A 19,819-nucleotide genomic window follows, 5' to 3' on the forward strand; every position below is an offset into this window, starting at 1 on the left:
GCTTTCCAAATTGCTTGATGAAATCCACATACTTACCCCTGAGATTCATGCCTGAGGACACTCAGATCCCTCTGCATCTTAAATAAATAACAATTCATCTGGAAGTTATTTCTTTCTTTCCTTAGATTTCAAACTTTGCATAATTCATTTCATTATTTAACTCATTACAGAAGACCTAATGCTAGGTCTGGTCATCTGTATGTTCTTCATTCAATTTCCATCCTAGGCCCCTACCATTGATTAAACAGACAGGTGGGAAGTGATATCACAGAGCAGATATTGTTTTGTAATTTTGTCTTTCTTCTATTGTAGAGATTTGTCTGAAATATCCTGTACCAATGAAGCTAGGTGAGCTATAAATCTTACATTTTCAAACTTCAGCTTTGCCAATGTAATTAGACTTAAACAAGTTCTGTGAGACCTTTTTGCCAGCATTTTTGTAATTCCTTTCATTCTTTCCAAAGTAGCTTGAGATGTATAACATCAATTTTGACATTGTTTCATGAAACTTTTTAACTTTCTGGGGAAGGTGGGACCTCTATAAACAGGATGGTCTACACCTGAACCTGAGGGGCACCAGTATCCTTGGGGGGAGGTTAGCTAGTGCTCTTTAGGGGTTTTAAACTAACTCTGCAGGGGTATGGGAACCTGGACTGTAGCTTTAGGGTGCAGGACCTTGAGTGTAGGGAGGCTAGGAACATGGCATCAATCTCGAAACAGGAAGGTGGCTTGAAGTGTGTATACTTCAATGTGAGAAGTATACGAAATAAGGTAGGTGAACTTGCAGCGTGGGTTGGTACCTGGGATTTTGATGTTATGGCTGTTACGGAGACATGGATAGAACAGGGACAGGAATGGCTGTGGCAGGTTCCAGGGTTTAAATGTTTTAGTAGGGTCAGAGGTGGGGGTAAAAGAGGGGGAGGTGTGGCATTGCTTGTCAAGGATAGTATTACAGCGGTGGAAAGGACGATGGATGAAGACTCGCCATCTGAGGTAGTTTGGGCTGAGGTTAGAAATAGGAAAGGTGAGGTCACCCTGTTAGGAGTTTTCTACAGGCCTCCTAATAGACCTAGAGATGTAGGAGAAAGGATTGCAAGGATGATTCAGGAGAAGAGTGAAAGTAAAAGGTGGTTGTTATGGGGGACTTTAACTTTCCAGATATTGACTGGGAAAGTAATAGCTCGAGTACGTTAGATGGGTCGGTGTTTGTCCAATGTGTGCAGGAGGGTTTCCTGACACAATATGTAGACAGGGCAACTAGAGGTGAGGCCATACTGGATTTGGTTCTGGGTAACGAACCAAGTCAGGTGTTAGAATTGGAGGTAGGTGAGTACTTTGGGGACAGTGACCACAATTTGGTGACTTTTACTCTAGTGATGGAGAGGGATAAGTGTGCACTGCAGGCAAGAGTTATAGCTGGGGGCAGGGAAATTATGATGCGGTGAGGCATGACTTAGGATGCGTGGCTTGGAAAAGTAGGCTTCAAGGGAAGGGCACAATCGATATGTGGAGCTTGATCAAGGAGCAGCTATTGAGTGTCGTTGATAAGTATGTACCTGTCAGGCAGGGAGGACAGGGTCATGTGAGGGATCTGTGGTTTAATGAGGAATTGGGAATCCCTTGTTAAAGGGAAGAGGGTGGCCTATGTAAAGATGAAGCGTGAAGGTTCAATTGGGGCGATTGAGAGTTATAAGATAGCAAGGAAGGATCTAAAGAGAGAGCTAAGAGCAGCAAGGAGGGGACATGAAAAGTCCTTGGTTGGTAGGATTAGGGAAAACCCAAAGGCTTTCTATAGGTATGTCAGGAATAAAAGAATGACTAGGGTAGGAATAGGTCCAGTCAAGGATAGTAGTGGGAAGTTGTGCGTGGAGGCTGAAGAGATTGGAGAGACACCGAATGAATACTTTTCATCAGTATTCACTCAGGAACAGGACATTGTTGCCGATGTGAATATTGAGTCACAATTAATTAGAATGGATGGCTTTGAGGTATGTAGGGAAGAGGTGTTGGAAATACTGGAAAGGGTGAAAATAGATAAGTCCCCTGGGCCTGATGGCATTTATCCTAGGATTCTCTGGGAAGCAAGGAGGAGATTGCAGAGCCATTGGCCTTGATTTTTATGTCCTTGTTGTCTACAGGAATAGTGCCAGAAGACTGGAGGATAGCAAATGTGGTTCCCTTGTTCAAGAAAGGGAGTAGGGATAACCCTAGTAACTATAGGCCAGTGAGTCTCACTTCTGTTGTGGGCAAAGTCTCAGAGAGAATTGTAAGAGATAGGATTTATGAACATCTGGATAGGAATAATGTGATCAAGGATAGTCAGCATGGTTTTGTGAAGGGCAGGTCATGCCTCACAAACCTTATTAAATTCTTTGAGAAGGTGACTACGGAGGTGGACGAGGCTAAAGCGGTAGATGTGGTGTATCTGGATTTTAGTAAGGCATTTGATAAGGTTCCCCATGGTAGGCTACTGCAAAAAATACGGAGGTATGGCAATGAGGGTGTGTTAGAGGTTTGGATTAGGAATTGGCTGGCTGGAAGAAGACAGAGGGTAGTAGTTGATGGTAAAGGTTCATCTTGGAGTGCAGTTAATAGCGGTGTTCTGCAAGGATCTGTTTTGGGACCATTGCTGTTTGCCATTTTTATAAATGACCTGGAGGAGGGGCTAGAAGGTTGGGTGACCAAGTTTGCAAATGATACGAAAGTCAGTGGAGTTGTTGACAGTGAGGAAGGATGTGGCAGGTTACAGCGGGATATAGATAAGCAGCAGAGCTGGGCAGAAAGGTGGTAAATAGAGTTCAATGTAGCTAAGTGTGAAGTGATTCACTTTGGTAAGAGTAACAAGGAGATGGAGTACTGGGCTAAAGGTCGGATACTTGGTAGTGTGGATGAGCAGAGGGATCTTGGTGTCCATGTACACAGATCTCTGAAAGTTACCACCCAGGAAAATAGTGCTGTGAAGAAGGCATATGACTTACTGGCTTTTATTGGTAGAGGATTTGAGTTACGGAGTCCTGAGGTCATGTTGCAGTTGTATAAGACTCTGGTGCGGCCGCATCTGGAGGATTATGTGCAGTTTTGGTCGCCATACTATAGGAAGGATGTGGATGCACTGGAACGGGTGCAGAGGAGGTTTACCAGGATGTTGCCTGGTATGGTAGGAAGATCGTATGAGGAAAGGCTGAGGCACTTGGGGCTGTTTTCATCGGAGAAAAGAAGGTTTAGGGATGACTTGATAGGTGTACAAGATGATTAGGGGTTTAGCGCTGAAAATGTGTTGCTGGAAAAGCGCAGCAGGTCAAGCAGCATCCAAGGAACAGGAGATTCGACGTTTCGGGCATAAGCCCTTCTTCAGGATTCCTGAAGAAGGGCTTATGCCCGAAACGTCGAATCTCCTGTTCCTTGGATGCTGCCTGACCTGCTGCGCTTTTCCAGCAACACATTTTCAGCTCTGATCTCCAGCATCTGCAGACCTCACTTTCTCCTCGAAGATTAGGGATTTAGATAGAGTTGACAATGAAAACCTTTTTCCAAGTATGGAGTCAGCTGTTACGAGGGGGCATAGCTTTAAATTAAGGGGAGGTAGGTATAGGACAGATGTTAGGGATAGATTCTTTACTCAGTGAGTCGTGAGTTCATGGAATGCCCTGCCAGTAGCAGTGGTGGACTCTCCCTCTTTATGGGGATTTAAACGGGGATTGGATAGGCATATGGAGGATAGTGGGCTAGTGTAGGTTAGGTGGGCTTGGGTCAGCGCAACATCGAGGGCCAAAGGGCCTGTACTGCACTGTATTTTTCTATGTTTCTATGTTCTATGTAACTGGGGGTTACTTTTAAGTAACAATATCTGGATATTGAACATTCCTTTTGTTTAGCATCATGTACTTGTATAATAACTGCAGCATTGCCAAGTGATGATGCATGATAAATTCAAAGCCAAATTAGCTCTGTCAGTTCCACACTCTGTTGATGCATTTGTTTTCAAAAACTTTCACAAGTATTGCATATCAAACTCACCTGCAGTGACTCTACTTTTCTGAAATCATTTTGATGATGATTAGACTGATTCAAATCTTGAATAGTTTCGATTGTTTTTAAATTTTCCATGCTGCTGACAAGGCAGTATCTACTAATTACTCCTAATTTAAAATATTTCTTATATATGGAAAACATTTTTGTTCATCAGTTGTTTGATGTTTAGACACTAACTATTTTTAAGTCGTATTTTGTATGGAATGGTGACTTTTCCCTCTTTGTATTCCATTTCTGTGGAGGGAAAGGTCAATATAGCAATCTGAATGCAGGGACATTATTCAGATCCTAACAGAGGTGAAGCTCACCTTTTTTCTGTACAGATTCAGAGAATTAATACATGTCTCTCAGCCAGTTTTCTAACTAGGCCAATCATTTGTCTTCAATTATGGTTCTTCAACTTTAGCTGACAATTTCTAAGAAGAGACTTTACCAAATGTCTCCTGAAAGTCTGTATGCAGCACATCCACAGACATTTCCTTAACTAGAAAAGTGACATTTAGCAAAGAGGTTTAAGGACACAGACATCAGATATTTTAAAAAGTAGTGCATAAGCTAATAACGCAAAATTTAAGAACAAGAAAGGCAGCATAAGCTTCATTGTGGAGGAATATCATGTGAAAAGAAGAGCAGTTCATTAAACTGATACGGAATCTTTGTTAGATCATACTGGAAGTGTTGTGAACACTGTTGCTCTCCATGTTCTTAAAATAATATAGAGACACTAGAGAAGGTGGAAATTACAAAAATTAAAAGATTCTATCTATTAGGAGAGATAAACCCAATTCATTAGAAAAGAGGTGGATTAATTGTAGTTTTTAGCATTATTAAACCACTTAATAGGTTTGAACTTGTCAGAGAAACTCAAACAAGGGACTGTCAACATAAGATAGACAACAATCGTTCCAATAAGGAATGCAGGCAAAAAATCCACATGCAGACATTAATTAAAATATCAAACTCACTGCTATGAGAATTATTTGAAGTAGATAATGAAAGAATTGCATAGAGACCAGTATTCAACCACCGAGCACCAACTCCCCCACCCCATCCCCTCCAATTTAGATGTGCTTAGTACTTGACACTGACCCAGATCCCTCAGAGCCAGCTCTCAGTGGACAGAACCTCTGACACTCCTGTTTATTTCTGTAAGCCAGGGCACCCTGATTGGGCCATCTCAATAGCCCCAAACAGGGAACTCATATTCTATGAGATTCTCCTGGCTGACCTCATTACAAGCACTACAGATACATTTAAGAAGAAGACAAGCATACATGCAGTAGAAAGAAATGACTGGCATTCATGTTGAAGATAAGATTGGATGTGGGGTGGTGAGGGGAGAAGGGCATGGAAAGGAGAAATGAGAGGATGAGTAGAGATGAAGCTTATAGAGAGAGTTGTGAAAAGTAAATGAGAGGATAACAGTTCAGGACAGAAGAGAAGATAAATAAGTGATAATGAGAGCTGAATGTAGCAGAGAATATGTTGTTTGTGCTGAAAAAATCCTGGTGAATCTCCTCTGCACTCCCTTCAGTGCAGTCACATTCTTCCCATCATCTGGCAATGAGAATTGCACACAGTATTCCATCTGTAGCCTAGCCACTGTTTTATACAGTTGTAACAACAATGTGGTTAGATAAAATAGGGGAAGAGGAGTCCCATGTAGATATTTTGGATGGAATGGCTTGTTTCTGAGATAAGGTTTCCATACAGCTCTAAGTTTAATATTATTGCACCTTATATTTCTTTTGGTTCTTCACAATTTATCAATGACTCAATGCAGCAAACTCATATTTTCTGTTTCAAGAGGTTTTTTTGTCAAAACAAAAAAACACATTGGTAGGTAAAGGTCATGATAGCTAACGGTATGTAGCAAATGATTCCTGATTAGTTTTCCCTGGTTTATAACTGGCTTTTCTCTGTAAGTCTGTATAGGTCTGTTGCAATTGATTTCAGTGGGACTTTTTCCAATTTCAAACAACCAACTACACTTCTGTTGATATGAAATATTGAGGATTTGGTAAGAATAAATGGGAACAATGTCTTCTTTGATCAGATGATACGTGTTGGAACTTTAAGTTGGACTGTGAGGACATGGGTAACATCAAAACTAAAATCACCTGCAAAATAGATACTTGTTCCTTCCAACAATAACAAGAGCTTAAATTAAAATTACAATTTTACAATGAAATAAGATATGCTAAGGTGCTAAAATATAGTATTAGATATGGTCACAAGGGGGGATATGCCAAACGTTTGGGCAAAGAGCTGTGTCCTGAGGGGGATTTGAATGTACTTACTTATATTAGTCAACTAGATTAACCCTGAGACAAATGTGGGATGGCATTCAAATGGGGAAACATACTCCCAGGTCCTCCTTGGCATTTAACACCAGCTTCGGGAATTTCAGGTTGCAAATGATGCCAGAATGATATTGACCTGGGAAATAGGGCTGGATTGGAAAAGTTTGCAGCAGATAATAAGAGGTGAGAGTTCAGAACATCAGAGCAGTTCACTGTCTTCTGTTTCGTTTATGTGAGAGAGACTCTGGATGGAATATTCTCAGCCCTTGAACAGCCCAGGCATTGGCAATAAATGTGAGAAAATATGGTGAGATTTTAAAAATCTGAATCCTGATATTGAGAAAAAAGTTCTGATGTTCCACTTAAGGTTTCACTGATGAGTTTTGAATCTTGCTGACAAATGGTGACTATCATTTTTTCATTCATTGGCACCTCACTGTTAATTAATCTTACTTCATTCCTATGTTGCTTGCAATTCTCCCCTCCTTTGCTGAGTAACCAGACAGGGCCAGTTCCCAACTTGACAGTCAGAAGAAATTTTAAAGCAAGGTACTTACTATATACTCAAAAGCAATGAAAACCTTTTCAGGGACTATTTGATTTACAAATTTTATTGATATTTTCTGGCTAACGTTAATCCCTTTGACAACAGCACAGGAGCAGAATAACTGTTTGTTAGATGTTGCACACTCAAAATGTCTGTCAAAATTTATTCAGTTAACATAACCTCTGCACTACCAAAGTAATTCCAAATGTGCGAATCATATTTGACATTGCTGGCAGAATTGATAAGGTGAAACAAAATGCTAATCTTTTGCTTAGGTTTGCATGTCTTTGTGTATTTGTATGTGTTTCTTCTGTACTGTGTGATTCTATGATTTTATATTCACTTCCTCTACTCCTTTTTTCGAGTCACACTTGAATGCTATTTTGAATTTGCTAGCACTCTTCTGCTATATCAGCCAAATGGTTTTGTTTTACATATTGATTGTTTATACATTTTTTACATTTGCTTGCATAGCGTCAGCTGTTCTCACCAGGTCAAATATGCAATTTCGAATATTGCTATTCCGAGAACAATTCTGTGCTCGGTCACTCCTTGAATGCTCTCTGCCTGAGAGCACTGAGGCTGAATGGAGACAGTGAAATTTAGCTTTGGTAAGGGCACAAAATGAGCATTTAGAGAATACTTAGAGAATGCTATAACCCATTAAAGCCAATAGAAGAGAAGATAGGGTGGTATGGATAACAGACCCCCAGTCCATTGCCATGTTAAAATTGATGCCTTCACTGGTATCCTGGGCATGCAACAATTTGCTGCATGAGGGTGGATTTCTTCATTTAGTCTGGTGAATCTTTGAAATTTTCCACGGAATTTTACCACAGAGAGCTGTCAAGGCTGGGTCAGTAAGTATATTCAAAGCTGAGATAGACAGATTTTTGATAAGTAAAGAGGTCAAGGATTATGGGAAAAAAGCAGGAAAATGAAGTTGAGAATTATTAGACCTGATTGTATTAAATTTTAGACTTGATGGGCTGAAAGTCCTACTTCTTTGCTGTCTTACAGTGTCTTCATGATGTAGACAGAGACAATTTGACCCTTTGTGGCTCAGAACATATTAATTTAGTGCCACTTTCCTGCTTTTTTCCTGATAATCTTGCACGTGTTCCTATTTAATTGATCACCTAATGCCCACTTGGAAAACAGTGACAGGATCAGACAGAGACAGTGTGGAGTTATGAACAGGAACATATGCTTAACAAATCTACTCAATTTTTTTTGAGAACATAAGTAGCAGAATTCATAACATCGAGCCAGTGGATTTAGTTTATTTGGACTTTCAGAGAGCTTTGAATAATATCCAACGTAAGAAATCAGCATACAAAATTAAGGTGCATGGTATTGGAACTAATGTATTCATATGGATAGGGAACTGACAGGCAACAAAGAGTAGGAATAAACAGGTCACTTAATGAGCGGCAGGCAGTAACTAGCAGGTGCTGCAGGGATCAGTACTTGAACCCCAGCTATTTAGATGGGGGGAGATGCAGAAATGTTGCAGTGTGATTTGGACAGCCTGAGGAAGTGGAAACATATTTGGCAGTTTTATGTGGATAAATGTGAGGTTATTCACTTTGTAGCGAAAACAGGATGGCAGATTATTATTTGAATAGCAATAAATTGGGAAAAGGAAAGGTTGTGACGATACCTGGGTGTCCTTGTACACCAGTCACTGCAAATAGGCATGCAGGTAGAGCAGGTAGTGAAGAAATCAATGATATGTTGTCCTTCATAGCGAGACAGTTTGAATACAGCAGAAGGGATGTCTTGTTGTAATTCTATAGGGCTTTGATAAGACCATACCTGGAATATTGCTTGTAGTTTTGGTCTCTTTACCTGAGGAAAGATGTATTGACAATGAAAGGAGTGTAGTGATGATTTACCAGACCGACTCTTGGGATGGCAAGACTGACATATGAAGAGAGATTGGATCAGTTAAGACTATATTGATTCAAGCTTAGAAAAATGAGGGGAGATCGCAAAGAAAACTGTAAAATACTAACAGGACTAAACAAAGAAAATGCAGGAAGGAATTTCCCAATGACTGGGAGTCCAGAATCCAGGACCTTAGGGCTAACGTTGTCAAAGAATATGGGGAGAAAGTGGGAACAGGGTACTGAGTTGAATGGTTGGCTCTGATCAGAGCAGAGTAGATGGGCCAAATTGTCTATCTCAGCTCTTATTTTCTGTGGTTCTATGAATAGCTTAGCCTTGCACTTATTTCCAATGTTTCTACTATAAACAAAGGAATACATCTGAGACTTTTCTGTTCAGTGTGTACATTTAGCAACTGACATGTTGGATAAGTAACTTTACCAGTTTTTGTTAGGATGTACTTTTCCTTCCCAGAGCTCTTGACTTTCTCCATTCTCTCTTAGCTCCACTGTGTACCTTTCAAGTCTGCTGAACTGTACACTGTTTTTCTCAGATTCAATTATCTGCCACTCAGCATCTTAAATTACCCAATGAATTTCTAATATTGAAATAACAATGGGAGCAGCTTATTTCTGCTAAGCTGCTAACCGTACTGTTTTTCCATTTTTAAAAAGTCAACCTGTCATGAGAATGCAGACTTAAAGCTAGGTTTAATTAATTTTTCAGGAAATTAAAATTGGAGAAATATTTTTGATAACTACGAAAGCTAAGACAGTGTTAGCGAAATGATAGTCATTATAACTCAGATCTCCACAATACATTAGTGTCTATAATATCAAGAGACATAAATAATTTGAAAACGTTTCAACAGTTTTTCTATTACTACTTGCGGGGATATATTTATCCCTGTCATTTAATAGACAATATATCTTTCAAACTTCACATGACCTACACTTTGCCAAAAAAAATGGGAAGATTCTATTCGTGGTCGAGACAATGAAAAATCTTCCATTCTGTGACATGTTAAGCAGACTATATGGAAAATGCATCTCAGAAAATGAGTGGAAGAGCAGTTGCAGGTGTAAACTTAGGTTGTAAAATACACTTTGGTTCTTCTTAGTACTGATGATGAGCAATTAAAGTGGGTTAAAACAGCCTGAGTGGCAGACATGGATATTACAGCCCATTCACAGAGCTTTTTATGCCATCCCTGAAAAGTCAGGAAATTGCTTCCTGGATGAGCGACAGCTCATAGAGCCACCTGGATTTGAAATGCTTGAGGATTAGAGAATTGGAAACATTGTGTCCTTGCTTGAAATATCTTGTGAAGGTAAAACCAAAGAAATACAGACTGACAGTTCAACTTTAATGGTGGTAAAAAAAACCAGAACCAATGATTCAGGATAAGCTTCATAATCACATTGAAAGGAAACAACTAATTTGGAGAAGCCAGCATGGATTTTTGCAAAGAGTAAATCATATTTAACTAAATTGCTGGAGATTTTTTTTAAGTGCTAACAGCAAGGATTGATGAAGGCAAATCAGTTGATGTTTTGAAGGTTGGTAGAAGATAGAAGAAGGTAACTCAGATATCCTTGTTTTTCTTGACATACATTTTCAAAGTTTGCAAATGATACAAAACTTGGGAGAATTGCAAATGTACAAAAAAATGTAATATTTGAAAGTTACTGGTCATACAGATCATTAATATTGAAGTATACTGGATGAGTTTGAACAGCACTGGGTCAGTCATAGATTTTATGGGGAAAGAAAATTGAGAAATAACATAAAGTAACAGGTGCAATTCTAAATAGTGTACAGGAGCAGAGAGATCTGGGTCTATGCAAGCATAATTCATTAATAGAGGCATAGAGTATGAGAGCAGGGGGTTATGCCCAACCTACATAAAGATCTGGTTAGACCTCAGCTGGATTACTGTGTACAGTTCTGTGTGTCACATGAGAAGAAGAAGAATGTCAATGCATTGAAGAGTGTGCTGAAGAAGATTCCAAGGAAGTTCATTCTTTTAGGGAACATTGGAGAAGTTGTGACTGTTTTCCCTGGAGTGGAGACAGCGGAGTGTGGATCTGATATAAGTTTTCAAAATTGTGAAAGATCTAGACAGAGTAGGTAGGGCACGGCTCTTCCTGCTTGAAAGCATACCCATGACAGGAGGCACAGATTTAAAGTACTATTTCATGCAGCAATGGTTCAGGTTTGGAATGAGCCACCTGGAAGTATAGCAAAGGCAGGTTCACTTGAAGCATTCAAGAGGACATCAGATGATTACGTAAATGAAACAATATTCAGGGTGATAGAGAAAAAGTAACTGTACTAAGTTAGAATGCTCATAGTGCTGGTGCAAGTGCAATGTGTTGACCTGCCTCTTTTTGCACTTTATAATTCTTTAACTAATTCCCTGCCAATTCCTTTCTTTAGTGCTGAACTATATCCCTTGGAGTTTTATATCTTCTTCAAAATAAGACAGTATGACTTTCTGAAATTTCCTGCTATCATGCTTCCACATCTATATCTGTAACTGGGAAGCATTATGTTTTGTACTCTGCTGCAGATGTTTCAGCTACTGTAGGAAACAGATATTTGATGTGGTCACTATCTAAAGACTTTTTAAAGATATATGCCCTCATGGGTGTCTGCATGCAGCTGAAACTTGCTGTAGCACATAACTTTCTGCTCTTAAACTTCCATAAGATGACTACCCCTCCACCTCAGTTCATATGTTGAAATTTCCAATGCACAGCGCAGTATTTGCAATGAGATCAGCCAGCTTACAGATCTACATAGGAATCTCATGGTTCTGTTCACTCTGGGAGCTGGTTCTGATGAAGCTGCATCAGTGTCAAGGACTTTCCAAAAGTAAATAAAGTGTGACTTGGCGATGTGAAACCATCCTCTGTGGAGTCATTTCAGTGGCGACAAGAGAAAAGCATGCTTGAATAAATCTATGCTTTGAGTTGGGGTAAGTGTTTCTGGCATCATGCCATTATTTGAAAAGATTGACTCATTCAATCCTGTCATCAAAAACTGGGCCCAATATGCAGAAAGAATGTGTTTTTTGTTCCGGGCAAATGACATTGGGACAGATGAAAAGCAATGAGCAATTCTCCTGACAGCTTGTGGAACACAAGTCCTTTTGGTTATTAGAAGACTATCTTTCCATCAGGCACCATTTACTAAAACCTTTCAAGAGTTGATGGATTTAGTTAGAGGATATTATGACACAAAGTCTCCTCAAATTCTGAGATGCTATCAATTTTACTTGGCAGTTCAATAACCAGGGGAATCCATTTTTTTTTCTTCAATCCTTCATGGAATGAGGGCATCACTGGCTAGGCAGCATTTATTGCCTGTCCTTAATTGCCCAGAAGGCAGTTAAGAGTCAAGCACATTGCTGTGGATTTGGAGGCACATGTAGTTAGACTAGATTTGGATGGCAGCTTCCTTCCCCAAAGGACATTGGTGAACGAGATGGGTTTTTCCAACACTTGGCAATGGATTCATGGTCATCATTAGGCTCTTAATTTCAGATATTCTTTTGGAATTCAAATTTCATCACGGTGGGATTTGAACCCAGGTCCCTAGAAAATTATCTGTGCCTCTGGATTAACAGTCCAGCAATAATTCCATTAGGTCATCGCCTCCCACTGACGAGGTTAGGATGACTGGCAGAGGCACGTGAGTTTCAGTTTAACCCTTAATGAGGTTCTGGGAGACCATTGGGATTTTTTTTCCTCAACAACTGACAATGGTCAGTTCTCCCTCCTGCCATCTGGCAAAAGATGCCAGAGTGGTTGGTCTTGCGTGTTTTGCACATCTTATGCACTTTATACCACCTAGTATTTGATTGTGCAGTTTGTACAATCCATGTAGCACCTTGGTTTTGCTGTGTTGTTTTTACTGCATCAGCTGTATGTGGTAGAAATGACAAATAATGCTACTGTTGACTCTTGACTTGGGTTTCATGGCCATTTCTAGATCTTACTTCCATTAAACCGAATAAGAATTCTACCATCTGCTATGCTGAGATTTGAAACCAGATCTGCAGAGCATTATCTGAGTTTCTGGATGAATAGGGAATCAATAAAACCACTAAATCATAACATCCCCCAGAGCCTGTCTAATTACCAGTGGAAAAGGATCGACCACAAGTGATTCAAAATATAAGAGGCAGTTATCTTACATAACAAAGTCGCTTACTGCAGGATAGCAAGAGGTAAAATTGACATTAAAGAGCTAGACATAATTCTACTGTACAACCAATTTTGGTGTCATCTGCAAATTTATGAACCATGCCTCCCATATTGCCAGCTGGATTGTTTATATAAATGTCAAACAAAAGTGGATCCCTGTGGAACACCACTGGTCACAGGCCTCCAGCCCAAAACAACAACCCTCCACCACTACCCTCTGTCTCCTACCACAGAGCCAACTTTGCATCCAATCGACAAACTCAACATGAATCCCATGGTGATCTAACTTTACTAATTAGTCTATCATGTGAAACCTTGTCAAAGGTTTATTGAAGTTCAGTGAAGGATATTGTTGAATGAGCCATCAATTTCATACAAAGCCAGCAGTGACCTGCTAGCAGACTGCCAAATGTTGTTCTGTTACTTTCACTGCTAACTCCACCAATTATCACAGGATTGGAAATTAGGAGCAATGCAAGTGTCCGCACCATGGAACTTCAAGTGTTGAAGATACCATGGAATCTGAGATGGACTCAGTGGATGTCGCTGCCTCGATGCCTTTGGTGCCTGAAAAGGAGAATCAATTTCTTCTGAGATGCTTCCGCCACATGAGGTGAGCTACTGTGTGTTACACACCACCCCTATCAGAGGCAGGGTTGGAGGAACCTAACCCAATGTTAAATGCCGCAAGAGGTGCTATGAAAAAAAGAACCAGCCAATGTGCTCGGACTGAGAGGGTGAGGGATGTAGTGATTGTAACAAGGTCTGCAGTCCTCCCTTTCTCCTCAGCCAGGTAGACCTCATAGAATAAGGGTTCCCTGATTGTGGCTGTAAAGCTGGTACAATCAGAGAGCCCTGGCTGACAGATTGGAACAGCAGTGTCAGGCATCTTGTTCACTTTGAGAGCTGGCTCTGAGGGAGCTGGTCAGTGCCAAGTAATTCCCATGTGTAATTAAATGGTGACTTGCTGACAGATAACGGCCTCTGTGGAATTATCTGACAGATACTATGTTTGACTTTCTCCAGTGGTTATGCTGTTATATGAAACAATCCTTTTAGAGGTCACTGGTAGGGCAACTCAGAAAGTGATTTATATAATCATATTTATTTGTTTCTTCTGAGAAACTGGTACTGGTGTCAAAGACAGTATTAATTTTGAAGACGGTGTAGCATCATATTGGCTACTGCTTCGCTCGTTTAGCTATAAACATTCACTGTGGTCAACATTATGAGCTTCCTTATTTTTAAAATTTAGAAAACAAAGTGAAGAACCAAAGCCCCATGATGCAATACAATAACAACCTGTTTGAAAAGAGTAGTAAGATAAATCAATGAATATTAGAGAATGGTAAGCTTGGAGGTTATGTCTGATAGAGTATAGGGGAAGGGCAAGATTTTTAAAAACTGTTCATTTTTCTTTGATTTGGTTGGTGTTTCCTGCTTTTCTAATATTATGCACAAAATTATAAATCTTTATAAAAATATGGTGACATGTAATTTTAAGATGATATTGGATTACTTACAGTGTGGAAACAGACCTTTCGGCCCAACAAGTCCACATCGACCCTCTGAAGAGCAACCCATTCACATCCATTCTCCTACATTCACCCCTTCACCTAACACTTCAGGCAATTTAGCATGACCAATTCACCTAACCTGCACGTTTTTGGACTGTGAGAGGAAACCCACGCAGACACAGGGAGAATGTGCAAACTCCACACAGACAATTGCCTGAGGCATGCATTGAACCCAGGTCTCTGGTGCTGTGAGGCAGCAGTGCTAACCACTGAGCCACTAAGCCGCCCACTTTTTCTTTTCCTTTTTTTAAAGACAAGCATACTGAACCCCTTCTTCACCACCCTGTCTACCTGCGACTTCACTTTTTTTTAGATTAGTTTAGATTAGATATGCACATGGATGTGAATAAAGACTGGCTTCACTGTTTTTAAGGGAATTTGTCAACACACTTGTTTTATTAATAGTCTTTTTTTAGCCAATTGTGGGTGTTTTTGTAACTGCATGATTTTAGGTGATATTTTTATGCTGACGTAATATTTTCAGAGATCTATCAATCAACTGATAGAGGCTAATGAGGGCCCAAGATGAGGTTGACTATTTATAATGTTTTCTAATTAATAAATATTGGAAGAAAAATAGCCAACTGATATATCATGCAACATTAGAATAGTTCATAACTTTTAACTCTTATCTTTTTTGGTATCCCTTTTCTTCAGCCAACAGCCATTTAATTCATGCTGCTAATTTTCTGATTTCTTCACATGTGTTTTTCCTCTGTCACATTAAAAGAGCACCGCTGTGAAAATGGTGATAACACTTACATGATTTAAATCTATCATGAATAAATACCACTGCATAAAAAGTTGAAGACAGTTGTTACATTCATTTTACATTCTTCTGGGATGACTAATAAGACCATAACACTACAAGATAGGAGCAGAATTAGGCTACTCAGACCATTGAGTTTCCTCCGCCTTTAACTTTATAGCAGTAATGTTTCTCAAACCCATTCTCCCACCTTCTCCCTTAAACCATTGATACCCTCACTAATGAAGAAGTTATTTATCTCTGACTTCATTATATTCAATGACTTGGCCTCTACACCCTTCTGTGGTAATGAGTTCCACAGTTTCACCTCCTTGAAGAAATTGCTGAAGAAATTCCTTGACATCTCAGTTCTAAAGGATCATTCCTTCACTCTGAGGAGCTGTCCTCAAGTCCTAGTTGCCCCTATAGTGGAAACATCCATTCTATGCAGGCGTCTCATTATGTTGTACGTTTCAATGAGATTCCCCCTTTATGCTTCTGAATCCCATTGAGTGCAGATGCAGACTTCTCAATTGCTTCTCGTATGGCAAACCCTTCATCCCTGGGATCATTCTTGTACTCCCTCCAACATCAGGACATCCTTCCTTAGATACAGAGCTAAAAACAGCTCACTATATTTCCAATGCAGTTTGACCAAAACCTTATACATCCTCAACAGTACATCTCTGCTAATTTTAGCCCTCTCAAAATGAATGTTAACATCACATTAGTCTTCCAAACCTGCCAACTTAACATGTATGTTAGTATGTTAATAAACAAATTTACATATATTTGAAATCTCACAATTTTAATCTATTGATATTTACATGATATTTGGTGTCGAGCATCAAGATCCATTTTTGATCATATAGCACAAAATTAAAATATTTTTGCATGTTATAGATTTCAACCCGTACAATAATTGTAAGATTAAAGAAACCTTTCTTTTATTTACAGGGTTAATTAGTGCACTAGAATTCAATTTAATTGAATTAAGAAACACTCCATTGACTGCTGATGCACTTCAGTATTTAGAAATAATTAGCAAGAGTTGAAAACACTTATCAGTAAAAGCATACCAATACCAAGTGAGCTGATGCAATTACTAAATTAAAATCTCTTAACAGAAATGCACATAACATCATAGATAAAATGGAAAATGTCCTTTAAATTGTTATGTGTCAATGAAATTATGCATTATGTAATAAAAACAGAAATTACTGGATGAACTCAGCAAGTCTGATAGCACCTATGGAGAGAAAGCAGAGTTAATGTTTCGGGTCCAGTGACCCTTCCTCAGAACTCATTTTGAATTCAGTTCTGAAGGAGAGTCACTGCACCTGAAATGTTAACTCTGCTTTCTCTCCACAGATGCAACCAAACCTGTTGAGTTTTTCCAACAATATCTGTTTTCATTTCTGATTTCCTCTGCCTTTTGTTCAATTTTTTAATGCATTATGCGGTTTGGTTAGTACAGCACAGAACAAGCCCTTTGGCCCATGATGTTGTGCCGAGGTATAATCCTAATGTAAAATATAATAACTTAACCTATGCAATCCTCAACTCACTGCTATCCATGTGCATGTCCAGCAGTCACTTAAATGTCCCCAGTGACTCTGCTTCCACCACCACAGCTGGCAACGCATTCCATGGATTCACAACTCTCTGCATAAGGAACCTACCTTTGACGTCTCCTTTATACCTTCCTCCTAATATCTTCAAAGTATGACTCCTCGTACCAGTCAATCCTGCCCTGGGGAAAAGTCTTTGGCTATTGACTCTATCTATTCCACTCATTACCTTGTCTACTTCGATCAGGTCTCCTCTCTTCTGCCTTCTCTGCAGAGAGAAAAGTCTGAGCTTGTTCAACCTCTCTTCATAAGGCAAACCCTCCAGTCCAGGCAGCATCCTGGTAAACCTTCTTTGCACCCTCTCCAACACCTCTGTATCTTTCCTATAGTAGGGCAACCAGAACTGGACACAATATTCCAAGTGTGGTCTCACCAGGGACTTGTAGAGTTGTAGCAAAACCTTGCGGCTCTTAAACTCGATACTCCTGTTAATGAAAGCCAAAACACCATGTGCTTTCTTAACAACCCTATCCGCTTGGATGGCAACTTTGAAGGATCTATGCACTTGCACACCCAGATCCCTCTGTTCCTCCACACTGCCACGAATCCTGTTTTTAATCTTATATTCAGCATTTGAGTGCGACATTCCAAAATGCATCACTTCGTATTTATCCAGTTTGAACTCCATCTGCCATTTCTCAGCCCAGCTCTGCATCCTGTCTCTGTCACGCTGCAGCCTGCAGCAGACCCTCTATACTATCAACGATACCTCCAACCTTTGTGTCATCTGCAAATTTACTAACCCACCCCTCAACCTCCTCATCCAAGTCATTTATAAAAATTACAAAGAGGAGAGGCCCAAGAACAGAGCCCTGCTGGACCCCACTCAACACTGGCCTCCAGGCAGAATACTTTCCATCTACAACTACTCTCTGCCTTCTGTCAGCCAGCCAATTCTGAATCCAGTAGCCAAATCTCCCTGTATCACATACTTCCTGACTTTATGAATGAGCCTACCAAGGGGAACCTTACCAAATGCCTTGCTGAAGTCCATATACACCACATCGACTGCTCGACCTCCATTGAACTGTCTTGTCACCTCCTCAAAGAACTCAATAAGATTTGTGAGGCATGACCTGCCCCTCACAAAGCCATGCTGACTGCCTTTAATCACACTATGCTTTGCCAAATAGTCATAAATCCTATCCCTCAGAATTCTTTCCAAAACTTTGCTAACCATAGACGTAAGACTGTTTAACTTAAACCTAATCTATTTATTAGCTAGCCATTTGCATAAATGTCACTGGGACGGCGCAGTGGTTAGCAATGCTGCCTCATAGCACATCTATTCCAGGTTCAATTCCCACCTCAGGCGACTGTCTGTGTGGAGTTTGCATGTTCTCCTGTGTCTGTGTGGGTTTCCTCCAGGTGCTCTGGTTTCTCCCCCAGTCCAAGGATTTGCAGGTTAGGTGAATTGGCCATGTTAAGTTGCCCAATTTAATGCAATGACTAATGCGTTTGTCAGAGGGAAATGGGTCTGGGTGGATTACTCTTCAGAGGATCGTTGTGGACTTGTTGGGACAAAGGGCTTGTTTTCACACTGTAGTGAATCTAATCTCATCGTAATTTTTTAAAAAAAGACTCACTTTTTAAGTAAAAGAGATACTTGACATGAAAATTAATTCTCAGCCTTTGAATATCCAATCCATTTTGTTTTAGGATGCACACTAATGGCAGATTTGTCATAAATTTTGTTAGGTTTATCATTCAGTTATGTAAATCCCCTTTGTTTCTAAATTAGAGGCCACACTTTAAAACTGTAACTTGTCTACTTTCTCCATAGACACTGCATGTTCAACTGAGTGTTACTAGTGTTTTCTCCATGTGATCTAGATTCATGTGGTAATATTATTAGGCGGTCAAAATTCTTCATATCTACTTATATGATTGTAGATATAAGTACTGCAAATGTGTTGCTGGTCAAAGCACAGCAGGTTAGGCAGCATCTCAGGAATAGAGAATTCGACGTTTCGAGCATAAGCCCTTCATCAGGAATAAGAGCTCTTATTCCTGATGAAGGGCTTATGCTCGAAACGTCGAATTCTCTATTCCTGAGATGCTGCCTAACCTGCTGTGCTTTGACCAGCAACACATTTGCAGCTGTGATCTCCAGCATCTGCAGACCTCATTTTTTACTTGTAGATATAAGTACTACAATCATATTCACCCACAATTAAAACACAACCAGTTCTATTGAAGCAATATAAAGCAATTATTGCAATCAAGTTAAATGGAACACAGTATAACATTGAGCGTGAATTTAGACTTTTTAAAGTAAGTATCTCGATGAAGAAATTTAGAGATTATATTAGTAAAACAAAAATGTTGAAAAGACACAACAGGTCAGTCAACATATAAAAGAAAGAAATATGCAGATATTGAATGTGAATGTTTATGCTAGGGTTATTAATGGGCTGAAACAATGATTGTCCCCTGGATCTGATGGGAAGCATTCATGAATGTTAAAGGAAGTAGCTACAGAGATAGTGGATGAACTAGTAATAATCTTCCAAAACTCATTAGATTCTGGAAAAGTCCCAGATAACTGTCAATGTAATACATTTAGTTCAAAAGTGAAGGGGACAAATAAAACAGGTAACTATAGGCTGATATAGCTTAGTATCTATTATTGAGAAAATGTCAGTGTCTATTTTAAAGGGTGGAAATGCAGAGCATGCAGAAATAATAATATGATCAAGCAGAGTCAGCATGGGTTCATGAAGGGGACCTTATGCCTGACAAATTGATTTGAATTTTTTGATGAGGTAACAAGCAGGATAGATAAAGGACAAACAGTGGATGCAATACATTTTCATTTTCCAAAGATATTTGATAAAGTGCCACAGATTAAGCTGCCGAATAAGCTAAGAGCCCATGGTA

Source organism: Hemiscyllium ocellatum, chromosome 1 (genome assembly GCF_020745735.1).
Source record: "Hemiscyllium ocellatum isolate sHemOce1 chromosome 1, sHemOce1.pat.X.cur, whole genome shotgun sequence".
Taxonomy (NCBI): Eukaryota; Metazoa; Chordata; class Chondrichthyes; order Orectolobiformes; family Hemiscylliidae; genus Hemiscyllium; species Hemiscyllium ocellatum.